We start from the raw sequence: 6,000 nt of genomic DNA, 5'->3' as shown, positions 1-6,000 counted from the left end.
TCCTTTTTGGGATCACAAGGCTTTGATAAAGGGAAGACCCCAGGTTTTTCCCCCTTACAGCACTGTCTCTCTCTCTCACTGATTGCTGTCAGCAAAGAAGTAAAATCATCAGAGTGTGGCTGACTTAGACCTTTTAGCCTAAGTTCTGGTTGTATAGCCAATCAAAAACAAGACTTCTCCATAGACTGTCTGCATTTCACCATTTCTTCAAAGCCCTTCTATTCTACATCATCCTGACTCTACCAGAAACAGTAGGTCTCCCTAGTCCTCTTCTCTTCTTCTTCTCTTACTTCTGTTGGTAATCTTATCAGCCTCCATGGTTTAATTACCACCTTTATGTTGATGGTTCTCAAATCTAACTTACCAGCCCCAATCTCTCTGCTGACCTCCAATCTCACATCTCTGTCTTTCAGAACATCAGACTGGATGTCCAGTAGACATCTTAGACTCAATATGTCCAAAATATAACTCATTACCTTTCCCCCTAAACCTCCCCTACCTTCTACCTGTTATTATAGAGGGTAACACTATTCTCCCAGACCCTCAGGCTCCCAAAAGAGGTGTCATCCTGGACTCCTTCCTATCTCTCACCCACCATATCCAATCTACTGCCAAGGCCTGATGATTTCACCTTTGCAACATTTCTCAAATATGCGCCCTGCTCTTCTCTGACACCCTCATCAACTAACACCTTGATTGCTGAAATAACCTGCTAATGGGTCTGTCTCCACTCCAATTCATTCTCTATTCAGTCACTATAGTGATTTTCCTAAGCCTCAGGTCTGACCATGTTGTCCCCCTACTCAATAAACTCCAGGGCTTCCTATTGCCTCCAAGAGCAGATACCAAATGTACTCTTTGGCATTCAAAGTCCTTTATAACCTAACTCTCTTTTACTTTCCAGGCTTCTTACACCTTCCTTCCCAATATATACTCTTCAGTCCAGTGACAATGGGCTCCTGGCTCTTTCATGAACAAGACACTCTTGGCTTTAGACATTTTGTCTGGTGTTCCCACATGCCTAGAATGCTCTCCCTCCTCCATTCCAACTACTGACCTCCCTGGTTTCCTTTAAATCCTAACTAAAATCTCACCTTCTATATGAAGCCTCCCCTAACTCCTCTTAATTCCTCTCTTATTTCCAATTTATTCTCTATATAATTTTTGGGTACACATTTGGTTCCAGGTTGTCTCCTCCATTAGATTATAAAATCCTTGAAGACAGGGACTTTCTTCTGCCTCTTTTTGCATGCCCAGCACTTAAGCATGTGGCTTGGCACATAGCAAGTGCTTACTAAATGTTTATTGAATCAAATTGAATTGAATTCATGTATGGAAGCTGCCTAAGCCAAGCACATGGATACATTGTGCAAGTGTGTCAGTTCTTTATTACATTAAAAAACCCTATAAATTCTAGTTTGACCATACAATAGATTTGACCATAAAATTACAAGACCTGGGCCCCTCACTTGTGCTGTATCACCTATTAGAATATTAAACTAGTTAGACAGAAGGATTTTAATCAATCAGTCAGAAAACATTTATTAAATGGCACCATGCTGATACAAATGGCACCATAAAGATACAAATAAAAAAGTGTCTGCCTCGTAAATCAGAGAAATTAAATTCTACTGAAGCAATGACATGTTCACAGATAAGTAAATACAGAATATATACAAAATCTATACAAAGTGATGAGGGGTTTAGGACAGGACTAATAGCTGAAGCATCGGGAAAGGTCACTTGAAGAAGTTGGCACTTCAGCTGATCCTGTGAGAGAACTTCTTGTGTCAAGGTGGGATAAATGAGGGAGGGAGAAGACTATTTAGGCATGGGAGACATCCTAAGCAAAAGCATGCAAGTGGAGGATAAAATGTATTCTGATGACTGCTGCTTTATAATATAGTTTGAAATCCAGCTATTCCCCTTTCATTCCTACTTTTGCCCATTTTCCCCTTGATATTCTGTTTCTTTTGTTTTTCCAAATGAATTTTGTAATTATTTTATGGAGTTCGAAAAATATTCCTTTGATGGTTTGGTATAGTATTAATTTTGCATATTACTTTAGTAGCTTTGCCATTTTTATTGCATTGATGCCATCCAGCCATGAGCATTGAATATTCTTTCAGTCATTTAAGTTTACTTTATTTAAGCAGTACTTTGTAACTGAATTTATGCAAGTATTTCATGTGCTTTGGTAGATTGACCTCCCTCCTCAATTTCATCTAGTAATTATTTTGAATGGGATTGATTTCCCTTTCTTTTATTGCCTTTTGTTATTCTCTTTTGAAGATCCTGAGTTTGGGGGTTTATTTTGTAACTCATAACTTAGATTAAACAATAATCCCAATTTTGCTGATTGCTACAATTTTTAGGTCATATCATCAAAAAAGGATAGGTTTGTCTCCTGTTAATTTTTCCTTTATGAATTTAGATGAATTTGGAATGTGTTTTATATTGGCTTTTTATTATCTATGGTTTCTTTGAGCACTACATAATTTGTCTCTATTACATTGTGAATTTTTGCCTTTACTTTGTCTGATGATGTAATTGAAATTCCTGCTTTCTTGGATTTACCTGATATATAGTAAGTTTTGTTCTAGTCTCTGATTTTTATTTTCTGTATGTCTTTAGTTTTTAAAGGATGTTTTCATTGTAAACAACATGAGATCTGGTTTTCTTTCTGCCATCTGTTATTATCTCATATATTGGATTATTTAATCCATTCATTCACATTTAAATTTATGGGTTAAGTTTATATTTCACTTCATTTGCCTTCAAGTATTGCTTTTTTCCCCTAAACTGTAAATTTTTGTTATTCTTCCTCTTTCAACATAATTCTTTGTCCCTAAAATTATTTTCGCTTAATCCAACTTCAGGCAATCCTGTTCCCACAGGCTTTGTTCCTTTCACCCTCCATGCACCCTCCAATTCCCATTTGTCACCTCTTTCCCTAGGTTTGGAGTTTTACTTCATTTATTTCCTTTCTATCTTCCTGTTATTTAGTTACCTAATTCTTCCCTTCTTTTTTTCTCTCTGTGAAGTAGTCTAATAAAAAATTCCTTCCTCTTCCCCAACCCTTCAAAACTTTTGTTTTTAATTTTTTTTATAATTTTCTGCAATTTTTTCTAAAAAAAGGATTTCATTACCTTGTTTTCTTCACTAATCCTCTTTCTTTCTTATTTTAAGCAGTTTTTAAATTCATAGCCATTATATTTATATAGTTCTTTAGTTTCTTTGTGGTCCTCATGGAACAAAAGTTTCTAAAGTACTAAGTACTGTCTTCTAAAAATTTTCATGTTTTTGCATTGTAGTTATTATCCTTTCCCACCCCACCCACCTTTTCCTGTTGTGCCTTAGAAGTCAATTCATGTGGGAGGCAGTGAAGAAAGAACTATTGCCTCATGGTAGAAATTACCCTATATCATAGATTGTAGATTGTGTGGTCCAATTCTATCCCCGCCATTTGCATTTTCACTTTCCTTCTAGTTTGCCATGGATTCTTCCCTCTGGTTCCATAACCCAGACACCAGTCCCCCCCCCCCCCCGATAGCTCTGATTTCCCTTTACTGTGTTATTGTTGATCAAGGCATAACACTATTTCAGAAGAAATGGTTTCCCAAATCATTGATTAGACTCATTGTAAGGTCATAATCTCCCATTACAAAATATATCTTTTCTGCTATGGGATTGGGACCCCCTCCCACCAATGATTTGAGTTTTATTTCCCTATTTCAATCCCTTTTTCCACTTCCCCTATTCTGTAGCCTCCCCCTTCCCCCCCCCTTTTTTTTTACAGAATGACTACAGGAGTTATTTCTCTTCATTGTTTACCACTGACATGACTAGTATGCATCACACATTCTCTATGTTCTTCCTCCCCTCTCCCCTTTAATCATCCTCTCATTCTGCAGTTTACTCCCACAAAATACATTCATTCACCTATAGGGGATGGTTGTGAAATTTAGGCTATAGTGTTTCAAGTATATTACTCCACTGTTACCTCTTCTATTTTTAAAGTTCCTTTTTGATCTTTATGCCCTTGTATGTGTTTAAAATTGCTTTTCTTAATGATTCTTTTTTTGTTATTTCTTTAACCCTGTGTGTCTTTCTAGGTTTTCTAAGTGGTCTCTGGAGTAGAGGTACTTTATTTTGCTATATAAGGTTTTTTTGACAGTTGTTATTTACCTTTCTGTGTTGTTTTGTTTTGTTTTTTGGTGGGGGGATGGCTGCAAGTCAAATAGTCGTGTGTGTGTGTGTGTGTGTGTGTGTGTGTGTGTGTGTGTGTGTGTGTGTGTGGAGTGTGTGTATTTTATTATGTGTTTGTAAGAATGCCTCTCTATTGAATGTCCTTTTTTTTTCATTGATGATTAAGCTCAGGTTTGCAGAGTTGGCCATTTAGGGTTTAGTCTTGAGCTCTGTTGTTTTTTGGAAAATATTCCATACCTTTCTGTGATTTCTGGTGGGTGCAGAAGTCTAGCATTTTTTAAAATTTCCCTTCCTTTTCCGTCTGGCTGATTGCAAAATTTTGTTTTCAATATTCAAAAGTTCTGGGCAGTTTTATTATTTCTTGTGTCATGGTGTTCAGGTTTTTGACTTGTATTAATCTGGGAGTCCTATGATCCCTATATTATCTCACACAGCCTGTCTTTGAGATAAATGTATTTTGCTGGAATAGAAATCACATATCCTTTTGTTATTGATTTTTGCTTCTCTTCCAGACTATTCTTAACTCCATAATATTTATATTCCCAATCACTTGTTCTTTTTCTTTTCTTTGACAGATTCACCACCATGGATTCAAGTTCTTCTATCCTGCTACTTATTTCTACTAGAGAGGTCATCAATTCTGTCATTTGTTCCCTTCTAATTTCTTTAAAGATTCTTATTTCTTTCTTGAATTATTTGGGAACATTCTGCTAGGTTTCTGTGCTATCCTGGGAATATAGAAGGCCCTCTGTTTCATCAGGTGTTGGTTCATTCTATTTTTTTTTTTGCAATATATTTAGGGACGTTTAGTCATTTAGATGTCTTGACAGCCATTTTCCCTTCAGGTTTCATTTATCTGCCTGTTCCCTAGGATTTTAACTGAGTTTTATTTATCTCAAGATCTTTGATGGTTTAGTTGTTTTTTTTTTCCCCTTATATTCCTCTATCACTCACTTTCTCTCTCATGATGATAGGCTTGCATCTAGAAGCTGGAACTAAAAACTTTCTCAACTTCTCATATCTGAGAATTCACTTTTACCAGCCTCAGACCCTGCCCCAAGTGGCTTCTGGGGCCAAGATTAGTCTTACCTAGACACCAGCTTCCATCCTATGGTCTCCCCATAAGCTGCCACACTGCCCAAGTCTCCCCTGCCCCCCTTCTTTAGTTTTCTGGATGAGTGCAGCCACCCCAGGAAGAGCTTGACCTCAGCATCCTATGCTTTCCCCTCCTTAGGGAGTAGCTTCCAAATGGTGGAGTGAGGGTTGGGGCAGAGTATTTAGTCCTATTCATGTAGTCATTGTGGCAAAATCCATTTTCCCCTTGAGCCTCTGCTTTCTACTGTGAAGCAGTGACCTTCCGACTTTGGGGGATCTCTAGATTGGCAGTAATCTTTTGATACTGATTGTTCTCTGACTTATCTCTCCAGCTTTGTTTCTTGAATTCAGGCTTGTGCTAGGACCAGGCTCCACCTTTGCTGCACTTTTGGTTGGTCTTACCCTGGGTTACTTGGTCATTATACCGACTTCTACACCTTGCAAGCTTAGGCCCCCTCTATAATATTTGAAGTTCTGAGCAGTGGAACTCCAGAGTCCTCTCTAGGCTCTAGAGAGTTTTTGGGGATAGTAGAGCCCCTGTGTCTGGATTAACTCAGTATGGTTTCTGCTGCTTCCCAGCACTTCCAAGGTCTCCACCTTGGGCTTTCTCAGACAGCTATTCATTTTGTTCATAGGCACAGGCACATTTATTAAGCATCTATGTGCCAGGAACTCTAAGCAGGGAGAGGGGGAGTG

Source organism: Phascolarctos cinereus, unplaced genomic scaffold, assembly GCF_003287225.1.
Source record: "Phascolarctos cinereus isolate Bilbo 61053 unplaced genomic scaffold, phaCin_HiC Scaffold_5;HRSCAF=322, whole genome shotgun sequence".
NCBI lineage: Eukaryota > Metazoa > Chordata > Mammalia > Diprotodontia > Phascolarctidae > Phascolarctos > Phascolarctos cinereus.
The sequence above is the reverse complement of the archived record's forward strand: the minus strand, read 5'-3'. Positions refer to the sequence as shown.